Source organism: Bombus flavifrons, chromosome 3, assembly GCF_040668555.2.
Source record: "Bombus flavifrons isolate JBK064 chromosome 3, iyBomFlav1_principal, whole genome shotgun sequence".
In the NCBI taxonomy this organism is placed as follows: Eukaryota; Metazoa; Arthropoda; class Insecta; order Hymenoptera; family Apidae; genus Bombus; species Bombus flavifrons.
In genome coordinates this window covers 41,802-67,633 of record NC_138444.1, presented here as the reverse complement: position 1 = coordinate 67,633, position 25,832 = coordinate 41,802, and positions in this window count along the sequence as shown.

Genomic DNA, 25,832 nt, shown 5'->3' with positions numbered 1-25,832 from the left:
TTGTTTCGACGGTTAAACGGTTGTGCATCGCATTCTGCACGTAAAAAGGAGTGAAATGAGTTTTTAAACGTCGAAATATCTCAAACTGGAAGGAAATGACGGTCAGTTTTCATCAAAATCGACGAAATCATCGGGATTTGCGAGCTGTTCCGCTTGTTTCGACGGTTAAACGGTTGTTCATTGCATGCTGCACGTAAAAAGGAGTGAAATGAGCGCTTAAACGTCGAGATATCTCAAACGGGAAGGAAATGACGGTCAGTTTCCATCAAAATCGACGAAATCATCGAGATTTGCGAGCTGTTCCGCTTGTTTCGACGGTTAAACGGTTGTTTATTACATTCTGCACGTAAAAAGGAGCGAAATGAGCGTTTAAACGTCGAAATATCTCAAACGGGAAGGAAATGACGGTCAGTTTTCATCAAAATCGACGAAATCATCGAGATTTGCGAGCTGTCCCGCTTGTTTCGACGGTTAAACGGTTGTTTATTACATTCTGCACGTAAAAAGGAGTAAAAAGAGCGCTTAAACGTCGAAATATCTCAAACGGGAAGGAAATGACGGTCAGTTTTCATCAAAATCGACGAAATCATCGAGATTTGGGAGCTGTTCCGCTTGTTTCGACGGTTAAACGGTTGTGCATTGCATTCTGCACGTAAAAAGGAGTAAAAAGAGCGCTTAAACGTCGAAATATCACAAACGGGAAGGAAATGACGGTCAGTTTTCATCAAAATCGACGAAATCATCGAGATTTGCGAGCTGTTCCGCTTGTTTCGACGGTTAAACGGTTGTGCATCGCATTCTGCACGTAAAAAGGAGTGAAATGAGCGTTTAAACGTCGAAATATCTCTAACGGGAAGGAAATGACGGTCAGTTTTCATCAAAATCGACGAAATCATCGAGATTTGCGAGCTGTTCCGCTTGTTTCGACGGTTAAACGGTTGTGCATCGCATTCTGCACGTAAAAAGGAGTGAAATGAGCGTTTAAACGTCGAAATATCTCTAACGGGAAGGAAATGACAGTCAGTTTTCATCAAAATCGACGAAATCATCGAGATTTGCGAGCTGTTCCGCTTGTTTCGACGGTTAAACGGTTGTGCATCGCATTCTGCACGTAAAAAGGAGTGAAATGAGCGTTTAAACGTCGAAATATCTCTAACGGGAAGGAAATGACGGTCAGTTTTCATCAAAATCGACGAAATCATCGAGATTTGCGAGCTGTTCCGCTTGTTTCGACGGTTAAACGGTTGTGCATCGCATTCTGCACGTAAAAAGGAGTGAAATGAGCGTTTAAACGTCGAAATATCTCTAACGGGAAGGAAATGACGGTCAGTTTTCATCAAAATCGACGAAATCATCGAGATTTGCGAGCTGTTCCGCTTGTTTCGACGGTTAAACGGTTGTGCATCGCATTCTGCACGTAAAAAGGAGTGAAATGAGCGTTTAAACGTCGAAATATCTCAAACGGGAAGGAAATGACGGTCAGTTTTCATCAAAATCGACGAAATCATCGAGATTTGCGAGCTGTTCCGCTTGTTTCGACGGTTAAACGGTTGTGCATTGCATTCTGCACGGAAAAAGGAGTAAAAAGAGCGCTTAAACTTCGAAATATCTCAAACGGGAAGGAAATGACGGTCAGTTTTCATCAAAATCGACGAAATCATCGAGATTTGCGAGCTGTTCCGCTTGTTTCGACGGTTAAACGGTTGTGCATTGCATTCTGCACGTAAAAAGGAGTGAAATGAGCGTTTAAACGTCGAAATATCTCAAACGGGAAGGAAATGACGGTCAGTTTTCATCAAAATCGACGAAATCATCGAGATTTGCGAGCTGTTCCGCTTGTTTCGACGGTTAAACGGTTGTGCATTGCATTCTGCACGGGAAAAGGAGTAAAAAGAGCGCTTAAACTTCGAAATATCTCAAACGGGAAGGAAATGACGGTCAGTTTTCATCAAAATCGACGAAATCATCGAGATTTGCGAGCTGTTCCGCTTGTTTCGACGGTTAAACGGTTGTGCATTGCATTCTGCACGTAAAAAGGAGTAAAAAGAGCGCTTAAACGTCGAAATATCTCAAACGGGAAGGAAATGACGGTCAGTTTTCATCAAAATCGACGAAGTCATCGAGATTTGCGAGCTGTTCCGCTTGTTTCGACGGTTAAACGGTTGTTTATTACATTCTGCACGTAAAAAGGAGTGAAATGAGCGTTTAAACGTCGAAATATCTCAAACGGGAAGGAAATGACGGTCAGTTTTCATCAAAATCGACGAAATCATCGAGATTTGCGAGCTGTCCCGCTTGTTTCGACGGTTAAACGGTTGTTTATTACATTCTGCACGTAAAAAGGAGTAAAAAGAGCGCTTAAACGTCGAAATATCTCAAACGGGAAGGAAATGACGGTCAGTTTTCATCAAAATCGACGAAATCATCGAGATTTGCGAGCTGTCCCGCTTGTTTCGACGGTTAAACGGTTGTTTATTACATTCTGCACGTAAAAAGGAGTAAAAAGAGCGCTTAAACGTCGAAATATCTCAAACGGGAAGGAAATGACGGTCAGTTTTCATCAAAATCGACGAAATCATCGAGATTTGGGAGCTGTTCCGCTTGTTTCGACGGTTAAACGGTTGTGCATTGCATTCTGCACGTAAAAAGGAGTAAAAAGAGCGCTTAAACGTCGAAATATCACAAACGGGAAGGAAATGACGGTCAGTTTTCATCAAAATCGACGAAATCATCGAGATTTGCGAGCTGTTCCGCTTGTTTCGACGGTTAAACGGTTGTGCATCGCATTCTGCACGTAAAAAGGAGTGAAATGAGCGTTTAAACGTCGAAATATCTCTAACGGGAAGGAAATGACGGTCAGTTTTCATCAAAATCGACGAAATCATCGAGATTTGCGAGCTGTTCCGCTTGTTTCGACGGTTAAACGGTTGTGCATTGCATTCTGCACGTAAAAAGGAGTAAAAAGAGCGCTTAAACGTCGAAATATCACAAACGGGAAGGAAATGACGGTCAGTTTTCATCAAAATCGACGAAATCATCGAGATTTGCGAGCTGTTCCGCTTGTTTCGACGGTTAAACGGTTGTGCATCGCATTCTGCACGTAAAAAGGAGTGAAATGAGCGTTTAAACGTCGAAATATCTCTAACGGGAAGGAAATGACGGTCAGTTTTCATCAAAATCGACGAAATCATCGAGATTTGCGAGCTGTTCCGCTTGTTTCGACGGTTAAACGGTTGTGCATCGCATTCTGCACGTAAAAAGGAGTGAAATGAGCGTTTAAACGTTGAAATATCTCTAACGGGAAGGAAATGACGGTCAGTTTTCATCAAAATCGACGAAATCATCGAGATTTGCGAGCTGTTCCGCTTGTTTCGACGGTTAAACGGTTGTGCATCGCATTCTGCACGTAAAAAGGAGTGAAATGAGCGTTTAAACGTCGAAATATCTCTAACGTGAAGGAAATGACGGTCAGTTTTCATCAAAATCGACGAAATCATCGAGATTTGCGAGCTGTTCCGCTTGTTTCGACGGTTAAACGGTTGTGCATCGCATTCTGCACGTAAAAAGGAGTGAAATGAGCGTTTAAACGTCGAAATATCTCAAACGGGAAGGAAATGACGGTCAGTTTTCATCAAAATCGACGAAATCATCGAGATTTGCGAGCTGTTCCGCTTGTTTCGACGGTTAAACGGTTGTGCATTGCATTCTGCACGGGAAAAGGAGTAAAAAGAGCGCTTAAACGTCGAAATATCTCAAACGGGAAGGAAATGACGGTCAGTTTTCATCAAAATCGACGAAATCATCGAGATTTGCGAGCTGTCCCGCTTGTTTCGACGGTTAAACGGTTGTGCATCGCATTCTGCACGTAAAAAGGAGTGAAATGAGCGTTTAAACGTCGAAATATCTCAAACGGGAAGGAAATGACGGTCAGTTTTCATCAAAATCGACGAAATCATCGAGATTTGCGAGCTGTTCCGCTTGTTTCGACGGTTAAACGGTTGTGCATTGCATTCTGCACGGAAAAAGGAGTAAAAAGAGCGCTTAAACTTCGAAATATCTCAAACGGGAAGGAAATGACGGTCAGTTTTCATCAAAATCGACGAAATCATCGAGATTTGCGAGCTGTTTCGCTTGTTTCGACGGTTAAACGGTTGTGCATTGCATTCTGCACGTAAAAAGGAGTAAAAAGAGCGCTTAAACGTCGAAATATCTCAAACGGGAAGGAAATGACGGTCAGTTTTGATCAAAATCGACGAAATCATCGAGATTTGCGAGCTGTCCCGCTTGTTTCGACGGTTAAACGGTTGTTTATTACATTCTGCACGTAAAAAGGAGTAGAAAGAGCGCTTAAACGTCGAAGTATCTCAAACGGGAAGGAAATGACGGTCAGTTTTCATCAAAATCGACGAAATCATCGAGATTTGCGAGCTGTTCCGCTTGTTTCGACGGTTAAACGGTTGCGCATCGCATTCTGCACGTAAAAAGGAGTGAAATGAGCGTTTAAACGTCGAAATATCTCAAACGGGAAGGAAATGACGGTCAGTTTTCATCAAAATCGACGAAGTCATCGAGATTTGCGAGCTGTTCCGCTTGTTTCGACGGTTAAACGGTTGTGCATTGCATTCTGCACGGAAAAAGGAGTAAAAAGAGCGCTTAAACTTCGAAATATCTCAAACGGGAAGGAAATGACGGTCAGTTTTCATCAAAATCGACGAAATCATCGAGATTTGCGAGCTGTTCCGCTTGTTTCGACGGTTAAACGGTTGTGCATTGCATTCTGCACGTAAAAAGGAGTAAAAAGAGCGTTTAAACGTCGAAATATCTCAAACGGGAAGGAAATGACGGTCAGTTTTCATCAAAATCGACGAAGTCATCGAGATTTGCGAGCTGTTCCGCTTGTTTCGACGGTTAAACGGTTGTGCATTGCATTCTGCACGGAAAAAGGAGTAAAAGGAGCGCTTAAACTTCGAAATATCTCAAACGGGAAGGAAATGACGGTCAGTTTTCATCAAAATCGACGAAATCATCGAGATTTGCGAGCTGTTCCGCTTGTTTCGACGGTTAAACGGTTGTGCATTGCATTCTGCACGTAAAAAGGAGTAAAAAGAGCGCTTAAACGTCGAAATATCTCAAACGGGAAGGAAATGACGGTCAGTTTTCATCAAAATCGACGAAATCATCGAGATTTGCGAGCTGTTTCGCTTGTTTCGACGGTTAAACGGTTGTGCATCGCATTCTGCACGTAAAAAGGAGTGAAATGAGTTTTTAAACGTCGAAATATCTCAAACGGGAAGGAAATGACGGTCAGTTTTCATCAAAATCGACGAAATCATCGGGATTTGCGAGCTGTTCCGCTTGTTTCGACGGTTAAACGGTTGTTCATTGCATGCTGCACGTAAAAAGGAGTGAAATGAGCGCTTAAACGTCGAGATATCTCAAACGGGAAGGAAATGACGGTCAGTTTCCATCAAAATCGACGAAATCATCGAGATTTGCGAGCTGTTCCGCTTGTTTCGACGGTTAAACGGTTGTTTATTACATTCTGCACGTAAAAAGGAGTAAAAAGAGCGCTTAAACTTCGAAATATCTCAAACGGGAAGGAAATGACGGTCAGTTTTCATCAAAATCGACGAAATCATCGAGATTTGCGAGCTGTTCCGCTTGTTTCGACGGTTAAACGGTTGTGCATTGCATTCTGCACGTAAAAAGGAGTAAAAAGAGCGCTTAAACGTCGAAATATCTCAAACGGGAAGGAAATGACGGTCAGTTTTCATCAAAATCGACGAAGTCATCGAGATTTGCGAGCTGTTCCGCTTGTTTCGACGGTTAAACGGTTGTTTATTACATTCTGCACGTAAAAAGGAGTGAAATGAGCGTTTAAACGTCGAAATATCTCAAACGGGAAGGAAATGACGGTCAGTTTTCATCAAAATCGACGAAATCATCGAGATTTGCGAGCTGTCCCGCTTGTTTCGACGGTTAAACGGTTGTGCATCGCATTCTGCACGTAAAAAGGAGTGAAATGAGTTTTTAAACGTCGAAATATCTCAAACGGGAAGGAAATGACGGTCAGTTTTCATCAAAATCGACGAAATCATCGGGATTTGCGAGCTGTTCCGCTTGTTTCGACGGTTAAACGGTTGTTCATTGCATGCTGCACGTAAAAAGGAGTAAAAAGAGCGTTTAAACGTCGAAATATCTCAAACGGGAAGGAAATGACGGTCAGTTTTCATCAAAATCGACGAAATCATAGAGATTTGCGAGCTGTTCCGCTTGTTTCGACGGTTAAACGGTTGTGCATTGCATTCTGCACGGGAAAAGGAGTAAAAAGAGCGCTTAAACTTCGAAATATCTCAAACGGGAAGGAAATGACGGTCAGTTTTCATCAAAATCGACGAAATCATCGAGATTTGCGAGCTGTTCCGCTTGTTTCGACGGTTAAACGGTTGTGCATTGCATTCTGCACGTAAAAAGGAGTAAAAAGAGCGCTTAAACGTCGAAATATCTCAAACGGGAAGGAAATGACGGTCAGTTTTCATCAAAATCGACGAAGTCATCGAGATTTGCGAGCTGTTCCGCTTGTTTCGACGGTTAAACGGTTGTTTATTACATTCTGCACGTAAAAAAGAGTGAAATGAGCGTTTAAACGTCGAAATATCTCAAACGGGAAGGAAATGACGGTCAGTTTTCATCAAAATCGACGAAATCATCGAGATTTGCGAGCTGTCCCGCTTGTTTCGACGGTTAAACGGTTGTTTATTACATTCTGCACGTAAAAAGGAGTAAAAAGAGCGCTTAAACGTCGAAATATCTCAAACGGGAAGGAAATGACGGTCAGTTTTCATCAAAATCGACGAAATCATCGAGATTTGCGAGCTGTCCCGCTTGTTTCGACGGTTAAACGGTTGTTTATTACATTCTGCACGTAAAAAGGAGTAAAAAGAGCGCTTAAACGTCGAAATATCTCAAACGGGAAGGAAATGACGGTCAGTTTTCATCAAAATCGACGAAATCATCGAGATTTGGGAGCTGTTCCGCTTGTTTCGACGGTTAAACGGTTGTGCATTGCATTCTGCACGTAAAAAGGAGTAAAAAGAGCGCTTAAACGTCGAAATATCACAAACGGGAAGGAAATGACGGTCAGTTTTCATCAAAATCGACGAAATCATCGAGATTTGCGAGCTGTTCCGCTTGTTTCGACGGTTAAACGGTTGTGCATCGCATTCTGCACGTAAAAAGGAGTGAAATGAGCGTTTAAACGTCGAAATATCTCTAACGGGAAGGAAATGACGGTCAGTTTTCATCAAAATCGACGAAATCATCGAGATTTGCGAGCTGTTCCGCTTGTTTCGACGGTTAAACGGTTGTGCATCGCATTCTGCACGTAAAAAGGAGTGAAATGAGCGTTTAAACGTCGAAATATCTCTAACGTGAAGGAAATGACGGTCAGTTTTCATCAAAATCGACGAAATCATCGAGATTTGCGAGCTGTTCCGCTTGTTTCGACGGTTAAACGGTTGTTTATTACATTCTGCACGTAAAAAGGAGTAAAAAGAGCGCTTAAACGTCGAAATATCTCAAACGGGAAGGAAATGACGGTCAGTTTTCATCAAAATCGACGAAATCATCGAGATTTGCGAGCTGTTCCGCTTGTTTCGACGGTTAAACGGTTGTGCATTGCATTCTGCACGTAAAAAGGAGTGAAATGAGCGTTTAAACGTCGAAATATCTCAAACGGGAAGGAAATGACGGTCAGTTTTCATCAAAATCGACGAAATCATCGAGATTTGCGAGCTGTTCCGCTTGTTTCGACGGTTAAACGGTTGTGCATTGCATTCTGCACGGGAAAAGGAGTAAAAAGAGCGCTTAAACTTCGAAATATCTCAAACGGGAAGGAAATGACGGTCAGTTTTCATCAAAATCGACGAAATCATCGAGATTTGCGAGCTGTTTCGCTTGTTTCGACGGTTAAACGGTTGTGCATTGCATTCTGCACGTAAAAAGGAGTAAAAAGAGCGCTTAAACGTCGAAATATCTCAAACGGGAAGGAAATGACGGTCAGTTTTCATCAAAATCGACGAAGTCATCGAGATTTGCGAGCTGTCCCGCTTGTTTCGACGGTTAAACGGTTGTTTATTACATTCTGCACGTAAAAAGGAGTAAAAAGAGCGCTTAAACGTAGAAATATCTCAAACGGGAAGGAAATGACGGTCAGTTTTCATCAAAATCGACGAAATCATAGAGATTTGCGAGCTGTTCCGCTTGTTTCGACGGTTAAACGGTTGTGCATTGCATTCTGCACGTAAAAAGGAGTAAAAAGAGCGCTTAAACGTCGAAATATCACAAACGGGAAGGAAATGACGGTCAGTTTTCATCAAAATCGACGAAATCATCGAGATTTGCGAGCTGTTCCGCTTGTTTCGACGGTTAAACGGTTGTGCATCGCATTCTGCACGTAAAAAGGAGTGAAATGAGCGTTTAAACGTCGAAATATCTCTAACGGGAAGGAAATGACGGTCAGTTTTCATCAAAATCGACGAAATCATCGAGATTTGCGAGCTGTTCCGCTTGTTTCGACGGTTAAACGGTTGTGCATCGCATTCTGCACGTAAAAAGGAGTGAAATGAGCGTTTAAACGTTGAAATATCTCTAACGGGAAGGAAATGACGGTCAGTTTTCATCAAAATCGACGAAATCATCGAGATTTGCGAGCTGTTCCGCTTGTTTCGACGGTTAAACGGTTGTGCATCGCATTCTGCACGTAAAAAGGAGTGAAATGAGCGTTTAAACGTCGAAATATCTCTAACGTGAAGGAAATGACGGTCAGTTTTCATCAAAATCGACGAAATCATCGAGATTTGCGAGCTGTTCCGCTTGTTTCGACGGTTAAACGGTTGTGCATCGCATTCTGCACGTAAAAAGGAGTGAAATGAGCGTTTAAACGTCGAAATATCTCAAACGGGAAGGAAATGACGGTCAGTTTTCATCAAAATCGACGAAATCATCGAGATTTGCGAGCTGTTCCGCTTGTTTCGACGGTTAAACGGTTGTGCATTGCATTCTGCACGGGAAAAGGAGTAAAAAGAGCGCTTAAACTTCGAAATATCTCAAACGGGAAGGAAATGACGGTCAGTTTTCATCAAAATCGACGAAATCATCGAGATTTGCGAGCTGTTTCGCTTGTTTCGACGGTTAAACGGTTGTGCATTGCATTCTGCACGTAAAAAGGAGTAAAAAGAGCGCTTAAACGTCGAAATATCTCAAACGGGAAGGAAATGACGGTCAGTTTTCATCAAAATCGACGAAGTCATCGAGATTTGCGAGCTGTTCCGCTTGTTTCGACGGTTAAACGGTTGTTTATTACATTCTGCACGTAAAAAGGAGTGAAATGAGCGTTTAAACGTCGAAATATCTCAAACGGGAAGGAAATGACGGTCAGTTTTCATCAAAATCGACGAAATCATCGAGATTTGCGAGCTGTCCCGCTTGTTTCGACGGTTAAACGGTTGTTTATTACATTCTGCACGTAAAAAGGAGTAAAAAGAGCGCTTAAACGTCGAAATATCTCAAACGGGAAGGAAATGACGGTCAGTTTTCATCAAAATCGACGAAATCATCGAGATTTGCGAGCTGTCCCGCTTGTTTCGACGGTTAAACGGTTGTGCATCGCATTCTGCACGTAAAAAGGAGTGAAATGAGTTTTTAAACGTCGAAATATCTCAAACGGGAAGGAAATGACGGTCAGTTTTCATCAAAATCGACGAAATCATCGGGATTTGCGAGCTGTTCCGCTTGTTTCGACGGTTAAACGGTTGTTCATTGCATGCTGCACGTAAAAAGGAGTAAAAAGAGCGTTTAAACGTCGAAATATCTCAAACGGGAAGGAAATGACGGTCAGTTTTCATCAAAATCGACGAAATCATAGAGATTTGCGAGCTGTTCCGCTTGTTTCGACGGTTAAACGGTTGTGCATTGCATTCTGCACGGGAAAAGGAGTAAAAAGAGCGCTTAAACTTCGAAATATCTCAAACGGGAAGGAAATGACGGTCAGTTTTCATCAAAATCGACGAAATCATCGAGATTTGCGAGCTGTTCCGCTTGTTTCGACGGTTAAACGGTTGTGCATTGCATTCTGCACGTAAAAAGGAGTAAAAAGAGCGCTTAAACGTCGAAATATCTCAAACGGGAAGGAAATGACGGTCAGTTTTCATCAAAATCGACGAAGTCATCGAGATTTGCGAGCTGTTCCGCTTGTTTCGACGGTTAAACGGTTGTTTATTACATTCTGCACGTAAAAAGGAGTGAAATGAGCGTTTAAACGTCGAAATATCTCAAACGGGAAGGAAATGACGGTCAGTTTTCATCAAAATCGACGAAATCATCGAGATTTGCGAGCTGTCCCGCTTGTTTCGACGGTTAAACGGTTGTTTATTACATTCTGCACGTAAAAAGGAGTAAAAAGAGCGCTTAAACGTCGAAATATCTCAAACGGGAAGGAAATGACGGTCAGTTTTCATCAAAATCGACGAAATCATCGAGATTTGCGAGCTGTCCCGCTTGTTTCGACGGTTAAACGGTTGTTTATTACATTCTGCACGTAAAAAGGAGTAAAAAGAGCGCTTAAACGTCGAAATATCTCAAACGGGAAGGAAATGACGGTCAGTTTTCATCAAAATCGACGAAATCATCGAGATTTGGGAGCTGTTCCGCTTGTTTCGACGGTTAAACGGTTGTGCATTGCATTCTGCACGTAAAAAGGAGTAAAAAGAGCGCTTAAACGTCGAAATATCACAAACGGGAAGGAAATGACGGTCAGTTTTCATCAAAATCGACGAAATCATCGAGATTTGCGAGCTGTTCCGCTTGTTTCGACGGTTAAACGGTTGTGCATCGCATTCTGCACGTAAAAAGGAGTGAAATGAGCGTTTAAACGTCGAAATATCTCTAACGGGAAGGAAATGACGGTCAGTTTTCATCAAAATCGACGAAATCATCGAGATTTGCGAGCTGTTCCGCTTGTTTCGACGGTTAAACGGTTGTGCATCGCATTCTGCACGTAAAAAGGAGTGAAATGAGCGTTTAAACGTCGAAATATCTCTAACGTGAAGGAAATGACGGTCAGTTTTCATCAAAATCGACGAAATCATCGAGATTTGCGAGCTGTTCCGCTTGTTTCGACGGTTAAACGGTTGTGCATCGCATTCTGCACGTAAAAAGGAGTGAAATGAGCGTTTAAACGTCGAAATATCTCTAACGGGAAGGAAATGACGGTCAGTTTTCATCAAAATCGACGAAATCATCGAGATTTGCGAGCTGTTCCGCTTGTTTCGACGGTTAAACGGTTGTGCATCGCATTCTGCACGTAAAAAGGAGTGAAATGAGCGTTTAAACGTCGAAATATCTCAAACGGGAAGGAAATGACGGTCAGTTTTCATCAAAATCGACGAAATCATCGAGATTTGCGAGCTGTTCCGCTTGTTTCGACGGTTAAACGGTTGTGCATTGCATTCTGCACGGAAAAAGGAGTAAAAAGAGCGCTTAAACTTCGAAATATCTCAAACGGGAAGGAAATGACGGTCAGTTTTCATCAAAATCGACGAAATCATCGAGATTTGCGAGCTGTTTCGCTTGTTTCGACGGTTAAACGGTTGTGCATTGCATTCTGCACGTAAAAAGGAGTAAAAAGAGCGCTTAAACGTCGAAATATCTCAAACGGGAAGGAAATGACGGTCAGTTTTCATCAAAATCGACGAAGTCATCGAGATTTGCGAGCTGTCCCGCTTGTTTCGACGGTTAAACGGTTGTTTATTACATTCTGCACGTAAAAAGGAGTAAAAAGAGCGCTTAAACGTAGAAATATCTCAAACGGGAAGGAAATGACGGTCAGTTTTCATCAAAATCGACGAAATCATAGAGATTTGCGAGCTGTTCCGCTTGTTTCGACGGTTAAACGGTTGTGCATTGCATTCTGCACGTAAAAAGGAGTAAAAAGAGCGCTTAAACGTCGAAATATCACAAACGGGAAGGAAATGACGGTCAGTTTTCATCAAAATCGACGAAATCATCGAGATTTGCGAGCTGTTCCGCTTGTTTCGACGGTTAAACGGTTGTGCATCGCATTCTGCACGTAAAAAGGAGTGAAATGAGCGTTTAAACGTCGAAATATCTCTAACGGGAAGGAAATGACGGTCAGTTTTCATCAAAATCGACGAAATCATCGAGATTTGCGAGCTGTTCCGCTTGTTTCGACGGTTAAACGGTTGTGCATCGCATTCTGCACGTAAAAAGGAGTGAAATGAGCGTTTAAACGTTGAAATATCTCTAACGGGAAGGAAATGACGGTCAGTTTTCATCAAAATCGACGAAATCATCGAGATTTGCGAGCTGTTCCGCTTGTTTCGACGGTTAAACGGTTGTGCATCGCATTCTGCACGTAAAAAGGAGTGAAATGAGCGTTTAAACGTCGAAATATCTCTAACGTGAAGGAAATGACGGTCAGTTTTCATCAAAATCGACGAAATCATCGAGATTTGCGAGCTGTTCCGCTTGTTTCGACGGTTAAACGGTTGTGCATCGCATTCTGCACGTAAAAAGGAGTGAAATGAGCGTTTAAACGTCGAAATATCTCAAACGGGAAGGAAATGACGGTCAGTTTTCATCAAAATCGACGAAATCATCGAGATTTGCGAGCTGTTCCGCTTGTTTCGACGGTTAAACGGTTGTGCATTGCATTCTGCACGGGAAAAGGAGTAAAAAGAGCGCTTAAACTTCGAAATATCTCAAACGGGAAGGAAATGACGGTCAGTTTTCATCAAAATCGACGAAATCATCGAGATTTGCGAGCTGTTTCGCTTGTTTCGACGGTTAAACGGTTGTGCATTGCATTCTGCACGTAAAAAGGAGTAAAAAGAGCGCTTAAACGTCGAAATATCTCAAACGGGAAGGAAATGACGGTCAGTTTTCATCAAAATCGACGAAGTCATCGAGATTTGCGAGCTGTTCCGCTTGTTTCGACGGTTAAACGGTTGTTTATTACATTCTGCACGTAAAAAGGAGTGAAATGAGCGTTTAAACGTCGAAATATCTCAAACGGGAAGGAAATGACGGTCAGTTTTCATCAAAATCGACGAAATCATCGAGATTTGCGAGCTGTCCCGCTTGTTTCGACGGTTAAACGGTTGTTTATTACATTCTGCACGTAAAAAGGAGTAAAAAGAGCGCTTAAACGTCGAAATATCTCAAACGGGAAGGAAATGACGGTCAGTTTTCATCAAAATCGACGAAATCATCGAGATTTGCGAGCTGTCCCGCTTGTTTCGACGGTTAAACGGTTGTGCATCGCATTCTGCACGTAAAAAGGAGTGAAATGAGCGTTTAAACGTCGAAATATCTCAAACGGGAAGGAAATGACGGTCAGTTTTCATCAAAATCGACGAAATCATCGAGATTTGCGAGCTGTTCCGCTTGTTTCGACGGTTAAACGGTTGTGCATTGCATTCTGCACGGAAAAAGGAGTAAAAAGAGCGCTTAAACTTCGAAATATCTCAAACGGGAAGGAAATGACGGTCAGTTTTCATCAAAATCGACGAAATCATCGAGATTTGCGAGCTGTTTCGCTTGTTTCGACGGTTAAACGGTTGTGCATTGCATTCTGCACGTAAAAAGGAGTAAAAAGAGCGTTTAAACGTCGAAATATCTCAAACGGGAAGGAAATGACGGTCAGTTTTCATCAAAATCGACGAAATCATCGAGATTTGCGAGCTGTCCCGCTTGTTTCGACGGTTAAACGGTTGTTTATTACATTCTGCACGTAAAAAGGAGTAAAAAGAGCGCTTAAACGTCGAAATATCTCAAACGGGAAGGAAATGACGGTCAGTTTTCATCAAAATCGACGAAATCATCGAGATTTGCGAGCTGTCCCGCTTGTTTCGACGGTTAAACGGTTGTGCATCGCATTCTGCACGTAAAAAGGAGTGAAATGAGCGTTTAAACGTCGAAATATCTCAAACGGGAAGGAAATGACGGTCAGTTTTCATCAAAATCGACGAAATCATCGAGATTTGCGAGCTGTTCCGCTTGTTTCGACGGTTAAACGGTTGTGCATTGCATTCTGCACGGAAAAAGGAGTAAAAAGAGCGCTTAAACTTCGAAATATCTCAAACGGGAAGGAAATGACGGTCAGTTTTCATCAAAATCGACGAAATCATCGAGATTTGCGAGCTGTTTCGCTTGTTTCGACGGTTAAACGGTTGTGCATTGCATTCTGCACGTAAAAAGGAGTAAAAAGAGCGCTTAAACGTCGAAATATCTCAAACGGGAAGGAAATGACGGTCAGTTTTGATCAAAATCGACGAAATCATCGAGATTTGCGAGCTGTCCCGCTTGTTTCGACGGTTAAACGGTTGTTTATTACATTCTGCACGTAAAAAGGAGTAGAAAGAGCGCTTAAACGTCGAAGTATCTCAAACGGGAAGGAAATGACGGTCAGTTTTCATCAAAATCGACGAAATCATCGAGATTTGCGAGCTGTTCCGCTTGTTTCGACGGTTAAACGGTTGCGCATCGCATTCTGCACGTAAAAAGGAGTGAAATGAGCGTTTAAACGTCGAAATATCTCAAACGGGAAGGAAATGACGGTCAGTTTTCATCAAAATCGACGAAGTCATCGAGATTTGCGAGCTGTTCCGCTTGTTTCGACGGTTAAACGGTTGTGCATCGCATTCTGCACGTAAAAAGGAGTGAAATGAGCGTTTAAACGTCGAAATATCTCTAACGGGAAGGAAATGACGGTCAGTTTTCATCAAAATCGACGAAATCATCGAGATTTGCGAGCTGTTCCGCTTGTTTCGACGGTTAAACGGTTGTGCATCGCATTCTGCACGTAAAAAGGAGTGAAATGAGCGTTTAAACGTTGAAATATCTCTAACGGGAAGGAAATGACGGTCAGTTTTCATCAAAATCGACGAAATCATCGAGATTTGCGAGCTGTTCCGCTTGTTTCGACGGTTAAACGGTTGTGCATCGCATTCTGCACGTAAAAAGGAGTGAAATGAGCGTTTAAACGTCGAAATATCTCAAACGGGAAGGAAATGACGGTCAGTTTTCATCAAAATCGACGAAATCATCGAGATTTGCGAGCTGTTCCGCTTGTTTCGACGGTTAAACGGTTGTGCATTGCATTCTGCACGGGAAAAGGAGTAAAAAGAGCGCTTAAACTTCGAAATATCTCAAACGGGAAGGAAATGACGGTCAGTTTTCATCAAAATCGACGAAATCATCGAGATTTGCGAGCTGTTTCGCTTGTTTCGACGGTTAAACGGTTGTGCATTGCATTCTGCACGTAAAAAGGAGTAAAAAGAGCGCTTAAACGTCGAAATATCTCAAACGGGAAGGAAATGACGGTCAGTTTTCATCAAAATCGACGAAGTCATCGAGATTTGCGAGCTGTTCCGCTTGTTTCGACGGTTAAACGGTTGTTTATTACATTCTGCACGTAAAAAGGAGTGAAATGAGCGTTTAAACGTCGAAATATCTCAAACGGGAAGGAAATGACGGTCAGTTTTCATCAAAATCGACGAAATCATCGAGATTTGCGAGCTGTCCCGCTTGTTTCGACGGTTAAACGGTTGTTTATTACATTCTGCACGTAAAAAGGAGTAAAAAGAGCGCTTAAACGTCGAAATATCTCAAACGGGAAGGAAATGACGGTCAGTTTTCATCAAAATCGACGAAATCATCGAGATTTGCGAGCTGTCCCGCTTGTTTCGACGGTTAAACGGTTGTGCATCGCATTCTGCACGTAAAAAGGAGTGAAATGAGCGTTTAAACGTCGAAATATCTCAAACGGGAAGGAAATGACGGTCAGTTTTCATCAAAATCGACGAAATCATCGAGATTTGCGAGCTGTTCCGCTTGTTTCGACGGTTAAACGGTTGTGCATTGCATTCTGCACGGAAAAAGGAGTAAAAAGAGCGCTTAAACTTCGAAATATCTCAAACGGGAAGGAAATGACGGTCAGTTTTCATCAAAATCGACGAAATCATCGAGATTTGCGAGCTGTTTCGCTTGTTTCGACGGTTAAACGGTTGTGCATTGCATTCTGCACGTAAAAAGGAGTAAAAAGAGCGCTTAAACGTCGAAATATCTCAAACGGGAAGGAAATGACGGTCAGTTTTGATCAAAATCGACGAAATCATCGAGATTTGCGAGCTGTCCCGCTTGTTTCGACGGTTAAACGGTTGTTTATTACATTCTGCACGTAAAAAGGAGTAGAAAGAGCGCTTAAACGTCGAAGTATCTCAAACGGGAAGGAAATGACGGTCAGTTTTCATCAAAATCGACGAAATCATCGAGATTTGCGAGCTGTTCCGCTTGTTTCGACGGTTAAACGGTTGCGCATCGCATTCTGCACGTAAAAAGGAGTGAAATGAGCGTTTAAACGTCGAAATATCTCAAACGGGAAGGAAATGACGGTCAGTTTTCATCAAAATCGACGAAGTCATCGAGATTTGCGAGCTGTTCCGCTTGTTTCGACGGTTAAACGGTTGTGCATTGCATTCTGCACGGAAAAAGGAGTAAAAAGAGCGCTTAAACTTCGAAATATCTCAAACGGGAAGGAAATGACGGTCAGTTTTCATCAAAATCGACGAAATCATCGAGATTTGCGAGCTGTTCCGCTTGTTTCGACGGTTAAACGGTTGTGCATTGCATTCTGCACGTAAAAAGGAGTAAAAAGAGCGTTTAAACGTCGAAATATCTCAAACGGGAAGGAAATGACGGTCAGTTTTCATCAAAATCGACGAAGTCATCGAGATTTGCGAGCTGTTCCGCTTGTTTCGACGGTTAAACGGTTGTGCATTGCATTCTGCACGGAAAAAGGAGTAAAAGGAGCGCTTAAACTTCGAAATATCTCAAACGGGAAGGAAATGACGGTCAGTTTTCATCAAAATCGACGAAATCATCGAGATTTGCGAGCTGTTCCGCTTGTTTCGACGGTTAAACGGTTGTGCATCGCATTCTGCACGTAAAAAGGAGTGAAATGAGCGTTTAAACGTCGAAATATCTCAAACGGGAAGGAAATGACGGTCAGTTTTCATCAAAATCGACGAAATCATCGAGATTTGCGAGCTGTTTCGCTTGTTTCGACGGTTAAACGGTTCTGCATTGCATTCTGCACGTAAAAAGGAGTAAAAAGAGCGCTTAAACGTCGAAATATCTCAAACGGGAAGGAAATGACGGTCAGTTTTGATCAAAATCGACGAAATCATCGAGATTTGCGAGCTGTCCCGCTTGTTTCGACGGTTAAACGGTTGTTTATTACATTCTGCACGTAAAAAGGAGTAGAAAGAGCGCTTAAACGTCGAAGTATCTCAAACGGGAAGGAAATGACGGTCAGTTTTCATCAAAATCGACGAAATCATCGAGATTTGCGAGCTGTTCCGCTTGTTTCGACGGTTAAACGGTTGCGCATCGCATTCTGCACGTAAAAAGGAGTGAAATGAGCGTTTAAACGTCGAAATATCTCAAACGGGAAGGAAATGACGGTCAGTTTTCATCAAAATCGACGAAGTCATCGAGATTTGCGAGCTGTTCCGCTTGTTTCGACGGTTAAACGGTTGTGCATTGCATTCTGCACGGAAAAAGGAGTAAAAAGAGCGCTTAAACTTCGAAATATCTCAAACGGGAAGGAAATGACGGTCAGTTTTCATCAAAATCGACGAAATCATCGAGATTTGCGAGCTGTTCCGCTTGTTTCGACGGTTAAACGGTTGTGCATTGCATTCTGCACGTAAAAAGGAGTAAAAAGAGCGTTTAAACGTCGAAATATCTCAAACGGGAAGGAAATGACGGTCAGTTTTCATCAAAATCGACGAAGTCATCGAGATTTGCGAGCTGTTCCGCTTGTTTCGACGGTTAAACGGTTGTGCATTGCATTCTGCACGGAAAAAGGAGTAAAAGGAGCGCTTAAACTTCGAAATATCTCAAACGGGAAGGAAATGACGGTCAGTTTTCATCAAAATCGACGAAATCATCGAGATTTGCGAGCTGTTCCGCTTGTTTCGACGGTTAAACGGTTGTGCATCGCATTCTGCACGTAAAAAGGAGTGAAATGAGCGTTTAAACGTCGAAATATCTCTAACGGGAAGGAAATGACGGTCAGTTTTGATCAAAATCGACGAAATCATCGAGATTTGCGAGCTGTCCCGCTTGTTTCGACGGTTTAAACGGTTGTTTATTACATTCTGCACGTAAAAAGGAGTAGAAAGAGCGCTTAAACGTCGAAGTATCTCAAACGGGAAGGAAATGACGGTCAGTTTTCATCAAAATCGACGAAATCATCGAGATTTGCGAGCTGTTCCGCTTGTTTCGACGGTTAAACGGTTGCGCATCGCATTCTGCACGTAAAAAGGAGTGAAATGAGCGTTTAAACGTCGAAATATCTCAAACGGGAAGGAAATGACGGTCAGTTTTCATCAAAATCGACGAAGTCATCGAGATTTGCGAGCTGTTCCGCTTGTTTCGACGGTTAAACGGTTGTGCATCGCATTCTGCACGTAAAAAGGAGTGAAATGAGCGTTTAAACGTCGAAATATCTCTAACGGGAAGGAAATGACGGTCAGTTTTCATCAAAATCGACGAAATCATCGAGATTTGCGAGCTGTTCCGCTTGTTTCGACGGTTTAAACGGTTGTGCATCGCATTCTGCACGTAAAAAGGAGTGAAATGAGCGTTTAAACGTTGAAATATCTCTAACGGGAAGGAAATGACGGTCAGTTTTCATCAAAATCGACGAAATCATCGAGATTTGCGAGCTGTTCCGCTTGTTTCGACGGTTAAACGGTTGTGCATCGCATTCTGCACGTAAAAAGGAGTGAAATGAGCGTTTAAACGTCGAAATATCTCTAACGTGAAGGAAATGACGGTCAGTTTTCATCAAAATCGACGAAATCATCGAGATTTGCGAGCTGTTCCGCTTGTTTCGACGGTTAAACGGTTGTGCATCGCATTCTGCACGTAAAAAGGAGTGAAATGAGCGTTTAAACGTCGAAATATCTCAAACGGGAAGGAAATGACGGTCAGTTTTCATCAAAATCGACGAAATCATCGAGATTTGCGAGCTGTTCCGCTTGTTTCGACGGTTAAACGGTTGTGCATTGCATTCTGCACGGGAAAAGGAGTAAAAAGAGCGCTTAAACTTCGAAATATCTCAAACGGGAAGGAAATGACGGTCAGTTTTCATCAAAATCGACGAAATCATCGAGATTTGCGAGCTGTTTCGCTTGTTTCGACGGTTAAACGGTTGTGCATTGCATTCTGCACGTAAAAAGGAGTAAAAAGAGCGCTTAAACGTCGAAATATCTCAAACGGGAAGGAAATGACGGTCAGTTTTCATCAAAATCGACGAAGTCATCGAGATTTGCGAGCTGTTCCGCTTGTTTCGACGGTTAAACGGTTGTTTATTACATTCTGCACGTAAAAAGGAGTGAAATGAGCGTTTAAACGTCGAAATATCTCAAACGGGAAGGAAATGACGGTCAGTTTTCATCAAAATCGACGAAATCATCGAGATTTGCGAGCTGTCCCGCTTGTTTCGACGGTTAAACGGTTGTTTATTACATTCTGCACGTAAAAAGGAGTAAAAAGAGCGCTTAAACGTCGAAATATCTCAAACGGGAAGGAAATGACGGTCAGTTTTCATCAAAATCGACGAAATCATCGAGATTTGCGAGCTGTCCCGCTTGTTTCGACGGTTAAACGGTTGTGCATCGCATTCTGCACGTAAAAAGGAGTGAAATGAGCGTTTAAACGTCGAAATATCTCAAACGGGAAGGAAATGACGGTCAGTTTTCATCAAAATCGACGAAATCATCGAGATTTGCGAGCTGTTCCGCTTGTTTCGACGGTTAAACGGTTGTGCATTGCATTCTGCACGGAAAAAGGAGTAAAAAGAGCGCTTAAACTTCGAAATATCTCAAACGGGAAGGAAATGACGGTCAGTTTTCATCAAAATCGACGAAATCATCGAGATTTGCGAGCTGTTTCGCTTGTTTCGACGGTTAAACGGTTGTGCATTGCATTCTGCACGTAAAAAGGAGTAAAAAGAGCGCTTAAACGTCGAAATATCTCAAACGGGAAGGAAATGACGGTCAGTTTTGATCAAAATCGACGAAATCATCGAGATTTGCGAGCTGTCCCGCTTGTTTCGACGGTTAAACGGTTGTTTATTACATTCTGCACGTAAAAAGGAGTAGAAAGAGCGCTTAAACGTCGAAGTATCTCAAACGGGAAGGAAATGACGGTCAGTTTTCATCAAAATCGACGAAATCATCGAGATTTGCGAGCTGTTCCGCTTGTTTCGACGGTTAAACGGTTGCGCATCGCATTCTGCACGTAAAAAGGAGTGAAATGAGCGTTTAAACGTCGAAATATCTCAAACGGGAAGGAAATGACGGTCAGTTTTCATCAAAATCGACGAAGTCATCGAGATTTGCGAGCTGTTCCGCTTGTTTCGACGGTTAAACGGTTGTGCATTGCATTCTGCACGGAAAAAGGAGTAAAAAGAGCGCTTAAACTTCGAAATATCTCAAACGGGAAGGAAATGACGGTCAGTTTTCATCAAAATCGACGAAATCATCGAGATTTGCGAGCTGTTCCGCTTGTTTCGACGGTTAAACGGTTGTGCATTGCATTCTGCACGTAAAAAGGAGTAAAAAGAGCGTTTAAACGTCGAAATATCTCAAACGGGAAGGAAATGACGGTCAGTTTTCATCAAAATCGACGAAGTCATCGAGATTTGCGAGCTGTTCCGCTTGTTTCGACGGTTAAACGGTTGTGCATTGCATTCTGCACGGAAAAAGGAGTAAAAGGAGCGCTTAAACTTCGAAATATCTCAAACGGGAAGGAAATGACGGTCAGTTTTCATCAAAATCGACGAAATCATCGAGATTTGCGAGCTGTTCCGCTTGTTTCGACGGTTAAACGGTTGTGCATGGCATTCTGCACGTAAAAAGGAGTAAAAAGAGCGCTTAAACGTCGAAATATCTCAAACGGGAAGGAAATGACGGTCAGTTTTCATCAAAATCGACGAAATCATCGAGATTTGCGAGCTGTTTCGCTTGTTTCGACGGTTAAACGGTTGTGCATCGCATTCTGCACGTAAAAAGGAGTGAAATGAGTTTTTAAACGTCGAAATATCTCAAACGGGAAGGAAATGACGGTCAGTTTTCATCAAAATCGACGAAATCATCGGGATTTGCGAGCTGTTCCGCTTGTTTCGACGGTTAAACGGTTGTTCATTGCATGCTGCACGTAAAAAGGAGTGAAATGAGCGCTTAAACGTCGAGATATCTCAAACGGAAAGGAAATGACGGTCAGTTTCCATCAAAATCGACGAAATCATCGAGATTTGCGAGCTGTTCCGCTTGTTTCGACGGTTAAACGGTTGTTTATTACATTCTGCACGTAAAAAGGAGTGAAATGAGCGTTTAAACGTCGAAATATCTCAAACGGGAAGGAAATGACGGTCAGTTTTCATCAAAATCGACGAAATCATCGAGATTTGCGAGCTGTCCCGCTTGTTTCGACGGTTAAACGGTTGTTTATTACATTCTGCACGTAAAAAGGAGTAAAAAGAGCGCTTAAACGTCGAAATATCTCAAACGGGAAGGAAATGACGGTCAGTTTTCATCAAAATCGACGAAATCGTCGAGATTTGGGAGCTGTTCCGCTTGTTTCGACGGTTAAACGGTTGTGCATTGCATTCTGCACGTAAAAAGGAGTAAAAAGAGCGCTTAAACGTCGAAATATCACAAACGGGAAGGAAATGACGGTCAGTTTTCATCAAAATCGACGAAATCATCGAGATTTGCGAGCTGTTCCGCTTGTTTCGACGGTTAAACGGTTGTGCATCGCATTCTGCACGTAAAAAGGAGTGAAATGAGCGTTTTAAACGTCGAAATATCTCTAACGGGAAGGAAATGACGGTCAGTTTTCATCAAAATCGACGAAATCATCGAGATTTGCGAGCTGTTCCGCTTGTTTCGACGGTTAAACGGTTGTGCATCGCATTCTGCACGTAAAAAGGAGTGAAATGAGCGTTTAAACGTCGAAATATCTCTAACGGGAAGGAAATGACGGTCAGTTTTCATCAAAATCGACGAAATCATCGAGATTTGCGAGCTGTTCCGCTTGTTTCGACGGTTAAACGGTTGTGCATCGCATTCTGCACGTAAAAAGGAGTGAAATGAGCGTTTAAACGTCGAAATATCTCAAACGGGAAGGAAATGACGGTCAGTTTTCATCAAAATCGACGAAATCATCGAGATTTGCGAGCTGTTCCGCTTGTTTCGACGGTTAAACGGTTGTGCATTGCATTCTGCACGGAAAAAGGAGTAAAAAGAGCGCTTAAACTTCGAAATATCTCAAACGGGAAGGAAATGACGGTCAGTTTTCATCAAAATCGACGAAATCATCGAGATTTGCGAGCTGTTCCGCTTGTTTCGACGGTTAAACGGTTGTGCATTGCATTCTGCACGTAAAAAGGAGTGAAATGAGCGTTTAAACGTCGAAATATCTCAAACGGGAAGGAAATGACGGTCAGTTTTCATCAAAATCGACGAAATCATCGAGATTTGCGAGCTGTTCCGCTTGTTTCGACGGTTAAACGGTTGTGCATTGCATTCTGCACGGGAAAAGGAGTAAAAAGAGCGCTTAAACTTCGAAATATCTCAAACGGGAAGGAAATGACGGTCAGTTTTCATCAAAATCGACGAAATCATCGAGATTTGCGAGCTGTTTCGCTTGTTTCGACGGTTAAACGGTTGTGCATTGCATTCTGCACGTAAAAAGGAGTAAAAAGAGCGCTTAAACGTCGAAATATCTCAAACGGGAAGGAAATGACGGTCAGTTTTCATCAAAATCGACGAAGTCATCGAGATTTGCGAGCTGTTCCGCTTGTTTCGACGGTTAAACGGTTGTGCATTGCATTCTGCACGGAAAAAGGAGTAAAAAGAGCGCTTAAACTTCGAAATATCTCAAACGGGAAGGAAATGACGGTCAGTTTTCATCAAAATCGACGAAATCATCGAGATTTGCGAGCTGTTCCGCTTGTTTCGACGGTTAAACGGTTGTGCATTGCATTCTGCACGTAAAAAGGAGTAAAAAGAGCGCTTAAACGTCGAAATATCTCAAACGGGAAGGAAATGACGGTCAGTTTTCATCAAAATCGACGAAATCATCGGGATTTGCGAGCTGTCCCGCTTGTTTCGACGGTTAAACGGTTGTGCATCGCATTCTGCACGTAAAAAGGAGTGAAATGAGCGTTTAAACGTCGAAATATCTCAAACGGGAAGGAAATGACGGTCAGTTTTCATCAAAATCGACGAAATCATCGAGATTTGCGAGCTGTTCCGCTTGTTTCGACGGTTAAACGGTTGTGCATTGCATTCTGCACGTAAAAAGGAGTGAAATGAGCGTTTAAACGTCGAAATATCTCAAACGGGAAGGAAACGACGGTCAGTTTTCATAAAAATCGACGAAATCATCGAGATTTGCGAGCTGTTCCGCTTGTTTCGACGGTTAAACGGTTGTTTATTACATTCTGCACGGAAAAAGGAGTAAAAAGAGCGCTTAAACGTCGAAATATCTCAAACGGGAAGGAAATGACGGTCAGTTTTCATCAAAATCGACGAAGTCATCGAGATTTGCGAGCTGTTCCGCTTGTTTCGAAGGTTAAACGGTTGTGCATTGCATTCTGCACGTAAAAAGGAGTAAAAAGAGCGTTTACACGTCGAAATATCTCAAACGGGAAGGAAATGACGGTCAGTTTTCATCAAAATCGACGAAATCATCGAGATTTGCGAGCTGTCCCGCTTGTTTCGACGGTTAAACGGTTGTTTATTACATTCTGCACGTAAAAAGGAGTAAAAGGAGCGCTTAAACGTCGAAATATCTCAAACGGGAAGGAAATGACGGTCAGTTTTCATCAAAATCGACGAAATCATCGAGATTTGTGAGCTGTTCCGCTTGTTTCGACGGTTAAACGGTTGTGCATCGCATTCTGCACGTAAAAAGGAGTAAAAAGAGCGCTTAAACGTCGAAATATCACAAACGGGAAGGAAATGACGGTCAGTTTTCATCAAAATCGACGAAATCATCGAGATTTGCGAGCTGTCCCGCTTGTTTCGACGGTTAAACGGTTGTTTATTACATTCTGCACGTAAAAAGGAGTAAAAAGAGCGCTTAAACGTCGAAATATCTCAAACGGGAAGGAAATGACGGTCAGTTTTCATCAAAATCGACGAAATCATCGAGATTTGGGAGCTGTTCCGCTTGTTTCGACGGTTAAACGGTTGTGCATCGCATTCTGCACGTAAAAAGGAGTAAAAAGAGCGCTTAAACGTCGAAATATCACAAACGGGAAGGAAATGACGGTCAGTTTTCATCAAAATCGACGAAATCATCGAGATTTGCGAGCTGTACCGCTTGTTTCGACGGTTAAACGGTTGTCCATCGCATTCTGCACGTAAAAAGGAGTGAAATGAGCGTTTAAACGTCGAAATATCTCTAACGGGAAGGAAATGACGGTCAGTTTTCATCAAAATCGACGAAATCATCGAGATTTGCGAGCTGTCCCGCTTGTTTCGACGGTTAAACGGTTGTTTATTACATTCTGCACGTAAAAAGGAGTAAAAGGAGCGCTTAAACGTCGAAATATCTCAAACGGGAAGGAAATGACGGTCAGTTTTCATCAAAATCGACGAAATCATCGAGATTTGTGAGCTGTTCCGCTTGTTTCGACGGTTAAACGGTTGTGCATCGCATTCTGCACGTAAAAAGGAGTAAAAAGAGCGCTTAAACGTCGAAATATCACAAACGGGAAGGAAATGACGGTCAGTTTTCATCAAAATCGACGAAATCATCGAGATTTGGGAGCTGTTCCGCTTGTTTCGACGGTTAAACGGTTGTGCATTGCATTCTGCACGTAAAAAGGAGTAAAAAGAGCGCTTAAACGTCGAAATATCACAAACGGGAAGGAAATGACGGTCAGTTTTCATCAAAATCGACGAAATCATCGAGATTTGCGAGCTGTTCCGCTTGTTTCGACGGTTAAACGGTTGTGCATCGCATTCTGCACGTAAAAAGGAGTGAAATGAGCGTTTAAACGTCGAAATATCTCTAACGGGAAGGAAATGACGGTCAGTTTTCATCAAAATCGACGAAATCATCGAGATTTGCGAGCTGTTCCGCTTGTTTCGACGGTTAAACGGTTGTGCATCGCATTCTGCACGTAAAAAGGAGTGAAATGAGCGTTTAAACGTCGAAATATCTCTAACGGGAAGGAAATGACGGTCAGTTTTCATCAAAATCGACGAAATCATCGAGATTTGCGAGCTGTTCCGCTTGTTTCGACGGTTAAACGGTTGTGCATCGCATTCTGCACGTAAAAAGGAGTGAAATGAGCGCTTAAACTTCGAAATATCTCAAACGGGAAGGAAATGACGGTCAGTTTTCATCAAAATCGACGAAATCATCGAGATTTGCGAGCTGTTTCGCTTGTTTCGACGGTTAAACGGTTGTGCATTGCATTCTGCACGTAAAAAGGAGTAAAAAGAGCGCTTAAACGTCGAAATATCTCAAACGGGAAGGAAATGACGGTCAGTTTTCATCAAAATCGACGAAGTCATCGAGATTTGCGAGCTGTTCCGCTTGTTTCGACGGTTAAACGGTTGTGCATTGCATTCTGCACGGAAAAAGGAGTAAAAAGAGCGCTTAAACTTCGAAATATCTCAAACGGGAAGGAAATGACGGTCAGTTTTCATCAAAATCGACGA